The sequence below is a fragment of the Clupea harengus genome, chromosome 13 (genome assembly GCF_900700415.2).
Source record: "Clupea harengus chromosome 13, Ch_v2.0.2, whole genome shotgun sequence".
In the NCBI taxonomy this organism is placed as follows: Eukaryota; Metazoa; Chordata; class Actinopteri; order Clupeiformes; family Clupeidae; genus Clupea; species Clupea harengus.
In genome coordinates this window covers 17,831,168-17,848,667 of record NC_045164.1, presented here as the reverse complement: position 1 = coordinate 17,848,667, position 17,500 = coordinate 17,831,168, and the positions used below count along the sequence as shown (strand labels likewise).

At 45.9% G+C, this 17,500-nt stretch overlaps 1 protein-coding gene across 5 annotated transcripts in view; it reads left to right on the top strand.

The window, feature by feature from the left end:
• The first annotated feature begins 3,040 nt into the window (after positions 1-3,040).
• akt3a (v-akt murine thymoma viral oncogene homolog 3a) overlaps positions 3,041-17,500 on the top strand; it is a 121,037-nt gene continuing 106,577 nt past the window's right edge. For 4 of the 5 annotated variants that reach the window (XM_031579430.2, XM_031579429.2, XM_031579428.2 and 1 more), the window contains exon 1: positions 3,393-3,546. The gene's annotated coding sequence lies outside the window, so the exon portion shown is untranslated. The other variant, XM_042709592.1, reaches the window with a different exon arrangement.

The window sequence follows — 17,500 nt, the reverse complement described above, 5'->3', positions numbered from 1 at the left end:
CAATAAAAGATTGTTACAAAATTTACAAAAAAATTATAATTAAAAGAAATGCATAGTACATATAAAGTAGTAATTAAAAGATAATTAAAACTAAAATATAAGTAACACAATTACAAGTAAAGCGCAGTAAGAATAGAGTGCAATTTGTAGGCTCAATCATTCTTCAAAAAGAAATGTTTTCAACCTGGATTTAAAAATGGCTACATTTGGGGCACATAAGATCTTCTGGCTGTTTGTTCCAGTTGCACGCAGCATAACAGCTAAATGCTGCTTCCCCATGTTTAGTTTGGACTCTGGGCTCTATAAGCTGACCTGAGTCCATGGATCTAAGAGCCCCACTCGGTTAATACCCTACTCATGTATTCTGGGCCTAAACCATTCAGTGATTTACAGTCTATTAGCAGGACTTTCCAACTTCTAACTGGAAGCCAGTGAAAATATTTGGATTTGGAACTGGAGTAATGTGCTCTGTTCTCCTGGTCCTGGATAAAACTCCAGCAGCAGCATTTTGAATGAGCTGCAGCTGTTTAATGGTCTTTTTGGGAAGACCAGTTAAGAGACCATTGCAGTAGTCCACCCTACTGGAAATAAAGGCACGGTTGAGCTTTTTGGGCCACCAAACCCTTGATCATAGCAATACTTTTAGGATGATAGAAGGCAGTTTTGATGATTGCTTTGATGTGGCTGGTGAAATTGAGATCTGTGTCTATTAGAACGCCAAGATTTTGGACTTGGTCTTCGGTTTTCAGAGCCCGAGAGTCAAGGTGTTTAATAATGCTATTTCTCTTCTCTTTACCGCTGAACACAATGATCTCTGTTGGCTCATCCAATTCTTTTTTCTCTCTAAACATTGGCACAGTGAGTCTATTGGGCTGTAGTCATCTGGTGAGTGAGCCGGATATATCTGTGCATCATCTGCATAACTATGGAAATCGATGTTGTTGTTCTGTAGAATTTAGAATTTAGAACCAAACGGCAGCATATAACAATTAAACAGAGGAGGTGCAAGAAGAACGGATCCCTGGGGGATTCTGCAGTATTCCAACCTGTCCAGCAGTGTTCTGTGATCTGCAGTGTCAAATGCAACACTGACATCTAGCATAACCAGAACTGATATTTTAACTGAATCAGTATTCAGCCGTAAATTATTTACAACTTCTATAAGAGCCATTTCAGTACTGTGGTAAAGTTGGAGGCCTGACTGAAATTTGTCAAAATTACCAATTGAGTTCAAAACATGCCTGAGTTGCTTAAAAACAACTGTGTCAATAATTTTGGCTATAAAAGGAAGATTTGAGACAGGTCTATAGTTGTTTAACACAGAGGCATCCAGAGTTCTCTCTTTAAAGAGTGGCTTAATGGCAGCTATTTTTTTAATTGGACGGGTATCGAGACAACCTGTCAATAATTTAAGATGCCGAAAGATGCCAAGTTTTTTGGTCAATTGTATTAAATTGTGACACAGTAGTTAAGTTATTTCTATGTGGTCGTGGAGATGGCATAGTTTCATGGTTTGACTGTGTGCTGTTGATGGCCCGTCTAAGAGCTCAGATTTTTTCACTAAAATAGTGAGCAAGTTCATTACATTTCTCTCTGGAGAAAAACAACCAGAGGAAAACAAGTGTGACCATGCACAGTCTTTTTGTTCTACATCTTTTGTTTGCACTGTAGACTTTTAAAAGACTTTTAACAACTGCACATATGTGTCACACACATACACACAGATGTGAACATGGTGTCACACACACACACAGAGATGTGTACCGCTACACTTGAACACAAAACATCCATATTGAAAAGAAAATCGTAACCACAGTCGTCTGCCTTTGTGCACACACAGACACAGTTTAGTATTCCTCCCCATACATACACAAATACACAATCAAAACTCTAGGATGGTATCAAAAGAATTGACGCAAAATAATTTTGCGCATGACATTATAATTGTTAGAGCAAACAAATAGCAACATGAAGAAACCAAGCTATTCCTATTTTCAGGCACTCCACTCCTCTGCAGTTTCTGCAGGGGATGTATGGGTACATTTGATTGGATTAAAGCCCAGCAAGGCACTGTCTTCATGAGAGTTTTCATACAGCCCATCTTCTCAGTCATGCTTTAATGAACACTGTTTGTTTATAGTAATGGTAAGTTCTTGCGCATGACTGATGTTCATCAAATGTTTCCTTTTCAATGGACAAATGGTGCATGTAATGGAAGATAATTTGTAAGAGTCCCCCCCCCCCCACAAACATAGCTTTGATGTATGATTAGACCCTTCATTAAATAAAACAATATTTTATTCATAGGCCTTGGGCTAGTGTAGTTTGTCCGTACTGCAGTACTGTAAAGCAAACAATCCCACTGGCAGTGTGTATGCCGTGTACCGTGGGTTATTTTCATTGTCTGGGAGTATTATTATAATATCCTGTTTGGTAAATCATTGCATGTTCAACTAGAAGGGAACATGTAGACCTCATCCAAGGCCAAATACCCTATCTCACAAAGTTAGTGAAAGTGAAAAATAATTTGTGGATAAGCCCTGTGATTTTGATCCATCCCAAAATTCACTAGATTCTTCCTCGTCCCATGCTACACCCCTCCACCAAGTTTCATGAAAACCAGCTTGGTAGTTTTTGCCTAATCCTGCTAACAAACAAACAAACAAACAGACTAACAAACCACACTGAAAACATAACCTCCTTGGTGAAGGTAATTACTCAATTTCAAGCACAACGATCGGATTTTCAAGTTTCCGAATTTTTGTTGAAATGTGTATCATCCTTCATGTAGCATATATTAATCATGTTACACCCAACAGAATTTGGTTAACAAATTGGTTGATAGGTCTGTCGTTGTACAGGAGTGCATGGTTCATTAGTGAGACACAGAGCTGAATTATATTAATGTTGTTCAATCTACCTGAGCGAATAAATCAAATTAAAGTATTTTTCCTAAATGTTTGAGCATCCTCGTCAGCAAGGTCACAGGTCACAACTAATGCTCCTCCATATAGTTCACAGGTATGGGCTTTGACATCTCCGCTCATCCCTCACGAGATCTCGCGAGAGCTGACTTGCCAGAGCGACGACGCACGGAGGAGAGTGAGTACGGTACGAGAGGAGGCAGACGGACGCAGGGACCATCTGAGCTTGGCGTTCGGTAGACAGCGGAGAGAGGAAAAGAGAGAGGGGGAAGCCGTACCCTACGAGAAGTGACGTGACGTCACTGGCTTTCCTGAAAGTCAACAACAAGCCAAGCGTTAGAGACTCAACGGCGGTTCCGGGGAAACGCAGGAGCAGCAGCCACCTTGTTGACCCACAGCCGACTGTCCATTAGGTCCTCTCGACCGCAGAGACAATTATAACTAAACCTCGGAAAGGTATTCATTTTTTTGTTTTACTCCTCATTATATTCTGCTCGACTGGGGGTTGTCTGGTAGGCAGCCTCTCTCTGTGTCGTAAATAAGGAAGACGCTCACAGACTCGAGGAGGATTCCAAGCGCGGGGGAATCCACTGGTGTCTCCCCATCACCATTACTCTGACAGGTATTAAGTACTTCCTCAGATCCGTTCTCTGCTAGGGAGGTTAACGCTGCTAGGCTATACACGGTGCAGTAATAAGCTTTGGCTCGTTGCACGCCGCTGATACATTTTTATTGCTGGGATGGAGAGAGAGAGAGAGGGAGAGGGAGAGAGAGAGAGAGAGAGAGGGAGAGAGGGAGGGATAGAGAGAGAGAGAGAGGGGTAGCAGTGGCTTGAGTTGATGCAGCAGCAGCAGCAGTAGAGGTTGCGCGAGGGAGGAGGAGCTGGGTCTGGCCTAGCGCGTGTTTATCCACACGCTCTGTTTACACTCGCGCGTTCCACATGATCGAAAACAGAGCGGTGCAGGGGGAAAAAACATCCCACGAAACCGTTCATTTAACGGACACCCTGCTGTCAGAGGCCAGCGGTGGTCTTTTTGTAAGTTCATGGTGACGTGCGGGTTTGTCACGACAGCTCGTGAACCTGATAGCCTCGGTGATGATGGTGCAGAGCTACCAGCAAAGCAAAACAACGTGCAAGTCCTCTAAGATACTGCTGTGGTTCTGCAGACGGTCACTGTTGCCTTGCCACTACCTGTATCCAAGTCATTTGCTCTTTCGCTGATACCAATGCCTTGAGCCGCATACGTCAGAAAAAGAATTATACCTTAGATAGAAAGGCAAGCCAGTGTCAAGGTGCCTGCGTAGCACGCGAGATTCCCAAACTGCGCCACACAGTCATAGCTAGTTTTGGTACATATTTTCCTGGGCACGTCACAAACTCAAAATAAACAAAACGCTTGAATGAATGCCGGGCGTTATCACAGCCTGTCTTCTTTCAGCTGTTGTCCTAGCAGGGTGGCTAACGTGTAGCTTCATTCATTAAACGGGAAGGGCAATGTAACTTCTCCGTCTCCCTCGCTGAAGCGTGACCATAGGGCAAATCGAGCAGCTTCAGTTGACATTAAAAAACACAAGGCTGAGTCAACATGTCATACAGTAGCCTTTACATCAGCGCTTAAATAATTTTGGCACAGTGTGCAGCATGATTAAGAATGCTTCAGCAACCTGCCTTAACCATGGTTAATGATCACTGTCATTGCAAGAGGAATTTGTCAGTCATAACGAACAACAATACATGACGATGCACAGTGTACAAGCATCGCTTTACACGTGGAATTTCTAGCTGGCTGTTCAGGTTTCATGGTACATTTCACACAAGCGTATGCAGATTAAATGAAGTGCAGTAGGTACTTTGCTTTGCTTTTCTTTGCTTGTTTGTCTTATGTGATTTGCTCCTGTCAGAACTGGAATGGGTCATGGAAATAAAGAGCGAGGTGTCAGTTGGTCTGTGTATAAAGCTTATCACCCCATAACCCCTTTGCTCTTGCACCAAGCCAGTGTCCTTAGGTGACCTGCCAAGTGAGAATCTTACCCCTGTGTTGCGTTGTCTGGAGACCAGCAGGTTTGGAATCAAGTTCACTCACCTCCTCCTAAGAGAAAGGACAGGATATTTAGTTTTTTTTTTTGGGGGGGGGGGGGTCCTGAGTCAGACAAGCTTACCATGATGGCACCTGATTTTGGAGTAGATCTAGCGCTGATATTGGATGGATCTATGTCCCGAGTTCTTTGCTATTGGACTCCCATCAACAAGGGGGCGTTCATTTGTTGATCACATTTTTTCATTGCTTTTAGGTCACTTCAGGACAATAGTCATGCCCATACAATGGCAATACCTTCACAGGCATATAGACTGAGCGACAGCTTTGGGCAGGAGGTAGCCTAGGAGGAAGTGACATCTTTCTAATTACTCTGTACTTCCTGGAGTGATGCTGAAATGGCTACTTATAAGGGGTGGGAATCTCTTGGCACCTCACGATTCGATTCGATTCCGATTCAGAGGTCAACGATTCGATTCTAAACCGATTCTCGATTCTAAACCGATTATCGATTATCAATTCTAAACCGATAAAACGATTATCGATGCATCTCAATTTTTAAAACATTTGAGTTTGCTACTTAGAGTCTCAAATCACTTCCTACTTTGTGTTTGATAATTAAAGAAAATCAACAGATCTATTTTTTTATTAGATAAAAAGTTTTTCCTTGTCACAATTATGACTTTCTATGAACAATGCAATAATCGATGCAGCTTGCATTTCAACACAAAATGAATGTGTAAAAAAAAAAAAAAAAAATATATTAATTTAAAAAAATATTTTTTTTAATTAAAAAATCGATTATGAACTTTTCTGAATCGAGACAGAATCGTTCTAAAGAGAATCGAGAGAAATCGAAAAATAGATTTTTTTCCCCACCCCTACTACTTATAGTACCATACTGCAGAGTAAGTATGGTACATGCCACGGCCATACATACTGTAAAGGTGCATACTTATGCATTGCTGTGCTCCCATTTATTTCCAGCCAGTCAACAGTTTCAGACGGTTATAGTGGGCTAGTGGGTGAAACCAGACTGGACTGAACTTGAAGAAGTGTTGAGGGGGTGGCTGTGATCTTTAGTATAGGACAAACAGTTGCACACAAAAGTAATTTCAGTAGTTCAAAGCAATGTTGCAACAACTGCCTGTCAATAGTGTATGTCCTTTTTTAGCTCTGTGTTGAAAACAGAAGTGAGAGAAAAAACCCACAACGAGCAAGTGGTGTTGCATGCCACACTTCTTCTTCTTCTGTTTTTCAGGATGCTGTCTGCAGTTTTTTTTTCTTAAACCACAAAAAAACCCAAAACAAAACAAACAAACTAGAAGCTCCTCTGGCCGCTAGACGTACACATCCGGTGGTGCCCATTCAGAACTCTTTCATTTCCTCTATTCTAGTTTCAGACTAAACCACCAGCCACGTTTTGAGAGGTTTCTCTTTCATTGACATTTCCCATTCATGAGTTTGTGCTCGTCTGTGAATGCAGAAGTCTGTGCTTCACTTATCCTTTCGGTTCACAGATGCGGCCCCCTTTAGGGTTGTGCTGTTGTCACATGCGTTGTTCAACACAACCAGAAAGCTGACATTGTGACCAGTAAGTTTCCAGTCGTCCTGGACGATGGGTAAAAGACCTAGCTGTTTTTTTACACTCATATTTAGTAGATGTCCTGTAATACTACTAAAGGAGTTACATAAGAGCACGACAACGGCTTGCGTTTCATCCGTCAACCAGCTCTGTTACTACAGGAGTCATGACCTTGGCAAAGGCTTTGCAGTAGGCCAGAGCTTCTCTGGTTTTTCTTTGCGCGTAGAAGTAACAGTATGTTCTGTTGATGTTGCATGGGCATATCTCTCTCTCTCTCTCTCTCTCTCTCTCTCTCTCTCTCTCTCTCTCTCAGTGTTTTGAAGTACCCTAGAGTGAAGCCTCTCACCGTAGCATGGGGATTTGGTGTAATTTCATGAGTGGTTTTACGAACACAGCTCATGTTCCAGCAACGAGAGGCTTTTGTCCGTTCAGCTTCTCAAGGCCTGGGGAGATGCAGTGCAAAGGGACGCGATAGCCTCGCCACCCAAAGGAAGCACTTGTGGTCTTACTGGCGTCACTTCAGATCACTTCCTAGTAAGACCCTTAAAGGAGTGTTAAATATGCAATGCGTTTTACAATGTACAGCAAGAACTTCCTCTCATGGGTCAACGGTAGGACGCAGTAACGTGTTTGAACTAGACTGCTAAAGCAGGCTGGCCAGAAAGCAGCTGAGGCATGGTCTGTACCATGGCCACATCATGGCCAGAGTCTATGCAGTGTTGGCTACTGTCTGAGAATATAGCTAAGGGGACACATCCCTGGTCATGGTCGAGAGAAGCTTCTGTTGTTGTGTTTGTTCTGAGAACGCTAGGCTCTCAGGGGAGCACCAAGGAAAAGCAAATAGCTGTGCTGTCTGTGGGTAAAATTGGCTGCTTTTGTTTCGGGTTTCCACTGACATTAAGGAGGCCTGCGAGCTCTGTGAAACTAGCCCGAGGCGTCTCTTCTGTTGCAGTCTCTCCGGGACGGAGATGACCGCCAGAAAACTCGGATGAATTTTGGTATCGGGTTTTTGTGAGAATTGATGCTAACAGGGTTGGCTCCCCTAGAACCTGCGCACTGCTTGACAAAAGCACCCGTCACTGTTGGAATCTGCTTCGCTGGTTCCAGCTCTAGTTTGTTTACTACATATGAAACACTCCACACCAATAATCACTACAGCTCTATTGGTGTGTTTCATATGTACTAAAACAAACCAATCACAACAGCTCTATTGATAGATAGATGGATACTTTATTTATCCCGAGGGAAATTTAGTTTCATAAGTACCAAACAATCTTCAGAAACAGAATAAAAATGTCTTTTGAAACATCATGAAAGTGTCCTATCTACATTGTCACAACATAACAACAGGCATGATGTGTGAGAGACGCCTTCTCTAATTCAGCTCCGATTTCAGCTGTGGTTGTGACTCATATAAAACACGCATTTGTTTCTTGTTAGCACGCTCCCAAACAATAATGTGGTCCGGTTCTGGCATTGATACATGCTTATACATGTGTACCAGAACAGTACTAGAATCTGCTGCTTCTCTGGACTACGCGAAGCTGTGTTCTTCAGGAACCACACACCGCAACCTCATAATTACTTTCAGTATCAGTCAAGTTAGTGCTTCTCTCTGGCGACGCACGATTACATGGTTGCATGGCTCAGCTGAGGAACCGTAGATGGTGGCATTATTTTTTCAGTGCGTCTTGTCACTTTCCATCAGCAGAGTGTCTCGTGTTGGAAAGAGGCCGCTTCCCCCGTGCGCTGCTCTGCGATCGGCCCGGTGTTGGAGTGAGAACCGTGCGCACTGGTACACATCGTCGTGTGTTGCCTTGTGTGAGATCAGGTGGCATGTGTAATGACATTGCCTGGTGTAAATGATACACGTTACGCGTCCCTTTCTATTCGCAGGGAAAGGGGCAGCCAGTGTGCCACACGTGCTCAAAGGAGTAGACCCTGGTGTGGCACGGACCTGGCCCGTATGTGGCACGGACCTGGCTTGTATGTGGCACGGACCTGGTCCGTATGTGGCACGGACCTGGCCCGTATGTGGGGCTGGTCAGGTCCTGGTCCCTGTTCGGCGCCAGAATCAGCCCCTCAATGGTTATGTGATACCACCACCACCACCACCACCCCACACCCCCGTTGTTGCTTCCTGGCCAGAACTGTGCCAGAGCCAGGTGCTGGACAGAATATGAATGGGCCTGTAGCACACATCAGGTCCACATCAGGGCCGCATCAGGGCCCCATCAGGGCCACATCAGGGCCGCTTCAGGGCCACATCAGGGCCACATCAGGGCCGCTTCAGGGCCACATCAGGGCCACATAGGGTCCACATCAGGGCCGCTTCAGGGCCACATCAGGGCCACATAGGGTCCACATCAGGGCCGCATCAGGGCCGCATCAGGGCCGCATCGGGGCCACATCAGGGCTGCATTAGGGCCGCATCAGGGCCACATCAAAGCTACATCTCAGCCATACCCGAGCCAGATCTGCCTCATGATTGGTTTCAAAGTACAGTAGGTATGGCTGCAGATTCTCCTATTGCAGTGGTGTGTGTGTGTGTGTGTTTCACACGGTACATGCAGTGCATTTTGATATGCCCCTCACGTCCGGGGGGAACCGAGAAGAGGACAAGGCGCTGGTGGGCATCAGCGTTGGCATTAGGGCAACACCGGCTTTGCCCATGTTGGCAGCGATTGGTGAATCTCTCTGTGTGTGTGTGTGTGTGTGTGTGTGTGTGTGTGCTTTTGTGCCTATGAATGTTTATGTGTGTGTAGGTATGTGCTCATAGTATGTGCATATCTGTGGTTATGAGTGTATATATGAGAATGTGTGTGTGAATGTGTATTGTGTGGTTGTATGTGTCTGTGTGCCTATGAGAGAATCTTCGTGAATGTATGTGCTTCTCTCTCTCTCTCTGTGTGTGTGTGTGTGTGTGTGTGTGTGTGTGTGTGTGTGTGTGTGTGACCCTCACATTGGGACATTGCTGTCCTCTGCTTGTGTCGAGACTGATTAATAGAGTAAGGCTGCCGCCACTGTCTGGGCTCAGACCCCCTACACCCCTCCTCTCTCTCATACACTCTCTACCCCCCCCCCCCCCCCCCCCCCCCTCTGTCTGCTTCCCTCTGTTTCTTTGGCCTTTTCTCTTTTTCTCCCTCTCTCATCTTCCTCTCTCTCTACCTCTGTCTTCTCTCTCTCTCTACCTCTGTCTGTCTGTCTGTGTCTGTCTGTCTGTCTGTCTGTCTGTCTGTCTGTCTGTGTTTCTCTCCCTCCTCCTCTCTCCATCCCTTGCTTTCTGCTGTCTTGTGCTGAAATTAAATGATTATCTGGAGGATGCCCCTCCTCCCCTCACCTCCTCACTACTACATCAAGAGACTGAGGCTCTCTGCAGCCACACCGCACCGTACCACACCACACCACACCACACCACACCACACTGTGCCGATGCCTCTGGTTACTGCGACAATAGGCATCGCAACAGGCTATGCCTAATGCTTTGTCATGGAAACGGAACAGCCAGCTGCCACTCCTTCGCTAAAGGCAGAGACATAGACAGAGAGAGAGACAGAGAGACATAGAGAGAGACAGAGAGACAGAGAGACAGAGAGAGAGAGAGAGGGAGAGAGATGAAGAGGGAGAAGTTAGGTAGAGAGAGAAAAACCTATTCTTAGTACTACAATATGGATCATAGTAATATGACTTGTGTAAGTGCTGTGCAATGTTTTAACTTGCCATGTTTTGCATGTTTAGAGTACATTTATTCCATAAACATGCACATGTTGCATCTGACATAGGTTTCATTATACAGCCTGCCTCTTTCACAGAAACACCCAGAGAAGTGCTGAGTACGCAGCAGTTCTGACCCTGATTTGGCCAGAACCGGGCCAGAGAAGAACCAGAACTGTGCCTGAGTGTGTTAAGACTGTCTGGAATGAGTAAGGAGGGGGTGTGTGGGGAACGACACGACACCTTCCTCCTCTGCCTTTGTCTCTCCACTCACAGTGCCTCTGCATCAGGCTTAGTCACTGCAGTCTCCACGGTGTCTGCAGTGTGTGTGTGTGTGTGTGTGTGTGTGTGTGTGTGTGTGTGTGTGTGTGTGTGTGTGTGTGTGTGTGTGTGTGTGTGTGTGTGTGTGTGTGTGTGTGTGTGTGTGGGCATCCTCCATAGTCATTTCTAAAGTTGAATGTGTGTGTGTGGTGTGTGTGTGTGTGGCACTCACACACACACACTCTCTCTCACACACACACACACACACACACACACACACACACACACACATACACACACACACACACACACACACAAACAAACAAACAGAGTGACAAACTTCAGGTGCACGCTGCATAAACTTCAGTGGTTTGTAAACACACTCCCAGATGCAGCAGACTAAACTACAGTAGAGAGACTGCAGGCATGGCTGGTCTTAGAAACACAGCCTGATCCGCGTCACATTTTCATTAGTCGATTCTGTTTTAAACGAGTCTAATCAGCGCACCTCTTTGGCAGGCGATCACCTGAAATCTTTTTGCCCAAGTCTTATTTCTCTCCCTGTCCAGATATCATATGTGCCTCTCACGCACTGAGAAGAGCTGCATACAGCTATACAGGGCTCACACAGGTGAAGGGAGATGAAATGGTTACGGATTCAGAGGGATCGATCGGATGTAGCACGCATGACCGTAGGGCACCTGATGTATAACCAGGTTAGGATGATTGTTTTGAGCGTAACTAACTGTAGCAGAATTGGTTTCTGATTGTTTTTTTTTTTGTTTTGTTTTTTTCATTTCCCATATGTGCGATATTGCACACATACACAGTTGGCATGAAAATAAGGTGATGGGAGTGAAGTTTTGTGAGAGTGAGAACTTTGAACCACTGGAGTCTTTATTTAAGGCTACATGCCAGAAAAGAAACAGATTCAATCTTCACTTTAGTTGTTGCTTACATTACTTATTTGAATGTATTAATCTGAAGCTCACAGGTATGGATCCGGTATGGATCAGTTATATGGTATGGATCAGGTATGGATCAGTTATATGGTATGGATCAGGTATGCTGGTGGACGTTTCACAGGAAGGGTTAATTAGCTGCTGTAAGCCATAGCATGCCTGTGTTTTTGTGAAGGAATCTGTTGGCTTGGCCTGACTGCAGACAGACTACATGGTGCATTCCTGCTTTATGGCCAACAACTGGGTGCTGAAAGCTGAACCCGAGTTCATTTTACGGCCTGGGCATTTGCCTGCAGATGCCTATTATCACCAGATAGTAATGACTAATGATTTTTATAGATTTTATAGATTTAATATAGCACATTTAAAGCAGCACATGCAATGTTCCTGACAGAACCAGTAAAATAGAGGCTAAAACAGCACAGGACTCCAACCGTAATCATTTTCTTTTAACTTTTTTGTTCAAACATTCCAAATTGTTCGATTTAAACTGTAACCCATGGCGTCCATGTTCGTTCACCAAGAACTACCCTCACAGACCGTTTGTGGGTGGTCGCAAACGTTCGCTGCGAACTCAAAGGCAATCGCTTGCCAATGTTTTCAAACACTTTTTCATTTGCTTTGTGTGCTATTTCGAACGCATCGTGCAGATCAAGGCCAGATTAGTGTTCCCTCTCTGTTTTTTAATGAAAAACTTAAAAGGAAGAATATGACTCTCCACACACTGTATAGATGCCCCCCCCCCCACACACACACCGTTTTGCTCTGTTGCTTTGCTGCTCTGTCTTGTCTGTACGTTTAGAGAAGTTGTATTGGTACTTGGGTATTCTTTCTTCTGTGGTCTACCTTTACCTGTGACCAGCACCTGTCCCCAGCTTGGGGTGGAGGCGCTCCCCTTTACCTGTGACCAGCACCTGTCCCCAGCTTGGGGTGGAGGCGCTCCCCTTTCCCTGGGATTTCTGTCTTTAGTGAAACTAGTGTCATCTGTCTTTAGCGGACTTGGTGTCATCTGTCTTTAGCGGACTTGGTGTCATCTTTTCTAATTGCTGAGACGATCCATGCAGTGGCGTCTGTATACGCAAATATAAACGTAAAAAAAATGTGTCACATTCGCAGATGACGCACTCTGTGTGCGTTACAGGCCCAGACCTTGTGCCATAGGCTCTATGAGCCGGAGAGAAAGGAGGCATTTTTTTGTGTTGAGAAGAAAGTGGTTATTCATGGGAAGGTCTCTGTGGTTAAGACTGCGTCTCTCCAACTGGCACTGCGGTGCATTTCCCTGAGCGCTGTTTGTTCTTTGGCATTCACACACGTCAAGCGTGGCCTTGGCACTCCTCTCTCTCTCCTCTCTCTCTCTCTCTCTCTCCTCTCTCTCCCCTCTCTCTCCTCTCTCTCCTCTCTCTCCTCTCTCCTCTCTCTCTCCTCTCCCTCTCTCTCTCCTCTCTCTCTCTCTCTCTCTCTCTCTCTCCTCTCTCCTCTCTCTCTCCCCTCTCCTCTCTCTCTCCTCTCTCTTCTCTCTCTCCTCTCTCTCTCTCCTCTCTCTCCCCTCTCTCTCTCCTCTCTCTTCTCTCTCTTCTCTCTCTCTCCTCTCTTTTTCTTCACTCGGCCCTGCTGTTGAATAGACATCGGCGTGCTTCTCATTGTTGACGGTTGCAGAGAGTTTTCTTGACTCCGTGTTGCGTCTATATCGTTGCGTTTGAAGCCCCAATCAATCAATAGCAGCGCTGTGACTCACTCGCAAACGCAGCGCTTTCGACTCAAAACACGCTCTTTTGTGTGGCGGCTGAGAGTCTTAACCTTGCTGAAATGGTGAGATTGACTTCACAATCCAGATTGATTGCGCTTGACTTGCAAATGCTGAGTGACGGGAACGTCTTGTTTACTGTTGCTAATTATACGATCCAAAGCTGCTCCATAATATTTACATTAACCCCATTACGGGTGCATCCGGCTCCCATTAAAAGATTAAGGACCGCCTCCTAAGTTTCTCTGGGCTTCATAGCACCTAGCGTACAGCAGCATGGTGCCATGTTAACCACAGATTAAGGTTGTTCCTAAATACAGTGGGGACAGGTAAGACCTTAAATGCCTCACGGTGCATTCTGAACTGTCAGGATGTCCTGTCTTTTCATATGGAAGGTCATCTTGGATTGAATCAAGCTTGTGTGTCTGCTTGCGTTCTGGCTCTAGGATTGTCTTTGACTGTCTGGAAGTTGATTGTGCTGCAAATGCGCACTACCAATGCGCACTACCAATGCGCACTACCAATGCGCACTACCAATGTGCACTACCAATGTGCACTACCAATGCGCACTACCAATATGCACTACCAATGCGCACTACCAATATGCACTACCAATGCGCACTACCAATATGCACTACCAATGCGCACTACCAATATGCACGCCCAATATGCACTACCAATTACAGATGCACACGGGTATGCTGAAACAAGCAACCCTATTGCGAGCTGGCGAGGGGAGCAGAGTGGACTGGAGTGGCACGTCAGAGCTGCGGCTGGTCGACGTCAGATGGGAATCGCCCCCCCCCCCAGGCCCCCTCCCTCCTCATATGCTCTCTCCCTGGCTCACTGATGTGGACGACCTCTGTGATGCCGCTGTGGCAGAGGGAATTTTTAGGTCTTCTGTCCTGTCCAGAGGAGCTTCGCTGTGTGGTGAATGCCGGCCGAGGGCTTTGGGGGGATTTGGGGGGTGGTCACTGCATGGGGGGGGCGGGCGGGGGGGGGGGGTATTGTCATAGGTGGCCTGTGATGCCCCCTCCTTCAGGAAAAACTCATTAGACTTGTAAGCATCTTCAATAGATCTACTGCAAACTTGTCCCCAAAGTTCATATATTTTATATATATATATGTGTGTGTGTGTGTGTGTGTATGTATATATAAAATCTATAATATTAAGTCATGCATCATTGTCAGTTATATATTTTTTTCATAGCATATTGCACCCCCTGCCCAACAAACAGTGGTTGATGGTTTTCGAGCATGGAACACCTTGCCGTATTATGGGTCTGGGTTGAAGTTTGTGGCGTTCGTGACGTGTGTGTGTGTGTCGTTCGTGACTTATGTGTGCATGTCATTTCAAAGGCAGAAGCAGTGTGTGTGATCGGAAAACACACTGGGATCTGGAACATCCGCTGGAATGTCCCGGTTAGGAGCCAAGCAGACTGAGTCTGGGTACCGTGAGTCTGGGTACCGTGAGTCTGGGTACCGTGCTCTTTTGCATATGTGCATAGATCTGACTCGAGTCGCTGCGGGTGGATCACCGCCACTTTCACCACGTCTGCTGTTTTGAATGATTCATTTGGACCAATTAGAGGTTCAGACCATGGCAGTCACATGTGGGAAAGCATCAACACCCTGCTCCCCCCCCCCCCCTCCCAAAAACACCCTTTTCACGCTTAAACGCCATCCACATTAGATTAGCTGGTACAGACTTCTCACACACTTAGCGTAATGGGCTTTCTACGCTGCAAAAAACTATTTTAAGGTTACCTCTTGTGCACTCGTAACATGCTGGCCTACTAAAACATTTCATAAGCTCTCACTCTCTGTTGGCATTGGCTTTGACCGCTCTCATGCTTACCCTATCCTGTGTGTGTGTGTGTGTGTCTGTGTGTGTGTGTGTGTGTGTGTGTGTGTGTGTGTGTGTGTGTGTGTGTGTGTGTGTGTGTTTGTGTGCGGGTTGAATTAGATGTCTGCTCTACCAAATAGATGAATAACAACCTCCTTGTTACTCAGTGTCCACAATTTCCCCCGCAGTAAGGAAAGGTTTCAGCCACTTCCCTTGCTTTAAAGAGACCGTGGAGCTTCTAACCCATGTGGGCTCTCATTGTGATGATCATCTTAACAAGCTACATTTCCATGACAGAGCCCAGTGTAAGATGTGTGCAGAGAAAGAACCTGGCCCTACTATAAAGTTGCAGATCTAAGCCAAATGTTGGCCAAATCTGTATCCTATCCAGGCTAGAACTGGGCCAAATCTGTCCTATCCAGGCTAGAACTGGGCCAAATCTGTGTCCTATCCAGGCTAGAACTGGGCCCAATCTGTGTCGAATCCAGGCCAGATTCAGACTAGAACTGGGCCAAATCTGTGTCCTATCCAGGCTAGAACTGGGCCAAATCTGTGTCCTATCCAGGCTATGACTGGGCCAAATCGGTGTCCTATCCAGGCTAGAACTGGGCCAAATCTGTGTCCTATCCAGGCTAGAACTGGGCCAAATCTGTGTCCTATCCAGGCTAGAACTGGGCCAAATCTGTCCCAGGGTCAACAACAAGCCAGACCCAGGCTCACATGGTCACAGATGAGAGGCGAGTAGCTTTGAAATACTAAATAACAAGACCCTTTCCTCTGTGATGACACAGTTGGCATAATCATTGGCAACAACACCATGTTCCTTGTCATGGAACATGGAAGAGTAAGTAAATCAGCCCATTAGGGCATCAGTGATGCGTTAGATTTGACATTTGATAATTCCTGAGCGTTTCTGAGCCCTAAGATGCATTTGTGAGGTCACCAGTATCCATAGTGATCAGGGTCAGTGGGGATTGCAGCAAACCAGGAAGTTGTGAAGAGTGAGGAACAAGTCTGTTTCAGTTGCAAGTTCTCTTGTGGGTGAATTAGGTCAATAGGTCAGCTTGCTTGTTGATTCTGGCGGTTCAACAGCTTTACTAAATTCACTTGAACTGCCTAATGGCTGTTTAGAGGCAGATGCATTTGATTTGGGGCTGGCCCCCCCCCCCCCCCCCGCATGCATCTAGATCCCATGGTGATGCAAACCTGGAGGAGTTGTTGTGTGTCTTTGGTTGATTTGATGCTGTGAGGCTGTGTGTTTCGCTGAGTGCTGACAGAGAGAGCCCTGGGCACGGTGGTGTTAAAACCGCGTATAATTTTTTTAGGAATGGTACGCTATCATCCAAAAAAACTGGGCCCGGATGGCGCCCACTCCACCCACACGGACCAGCTCATAACTCGTTCTTCCCTTCTCTATTCCACTCATTCTCTCTCTCTCTCTCTCTCTCTCTCTCTCTCTCTATCACACTCACTCTCACACACTCACAGACACCAGACACACACATATTCATGCAGGTAAACACACACACTCTTGCTCATGTTATGAATGGGATTGTGACTCCCACCCCCAAGCCAAGTTTACCTATGTGCCACGGATAGTTTGGGCAGAGGCTAACCAACAGAGAAGCGACCTTTAACCCCTGTGTCCATTGGCCCTTTCTGTAGTACCTCTGCCAACGGGTGTATAGTGGCAGCACATACTGTTGTGCCACAGACGTGCTGTAAACTCCCTTGAAATATAAGTAGCAATTTATATAGAGCCCTTCAACACACTCAACTAAAGACTCCCCAGTTTAAAAAGAGCTGTTGAAATGTCACATGAGAACATAACTAGAAGACGGCTGGTAGACTTGGAAGAGTAACCAGTAGGAACTAGTTGATGGATTGAATTGAATTGAATTGAATTGAATTGAATTGAAAGCCTTCATTTTCATTGTAATTGCATACAGCGAAATTTGGAGCGCTGCTCCTGTTGGTGCCACGAGGGACAACATATGACAACACAAAAATACAATAAACTAAAAAGATCAGAGTAGGGAGCAAGGAGACGCTGCGCTCGTGCGCGCCGCCATCTTGGATCTCCTAGGGTTGGTTATCCAGAGTAGTAATAGTAATGGAAATGTTGCTTTGGATAGAAGCGTCTGCTAAACCAATGAATGGAGGTGGAATAACATGTGATTGGGCATGAGGGCCACTAGGCAGGTGCTTGAAGGGCATTTGGGACAGGCAGTAGGGTAGGAGGGAAGGGGTGGGGGGGGAGGGGGATGTGTGGCTGTTGGCCGTTCGTCTCACGCCTCCAAACAATGAGTGTGTTGTTTGTTCCTGTCTGCGTGTGTGTGAGGACGACGAGATGGAGGAGGGCTGGGCATTATGGCCTCAAAGAAATGTCATGATCATTTCACAGATTGACCTCGGTGACAATAAGTTC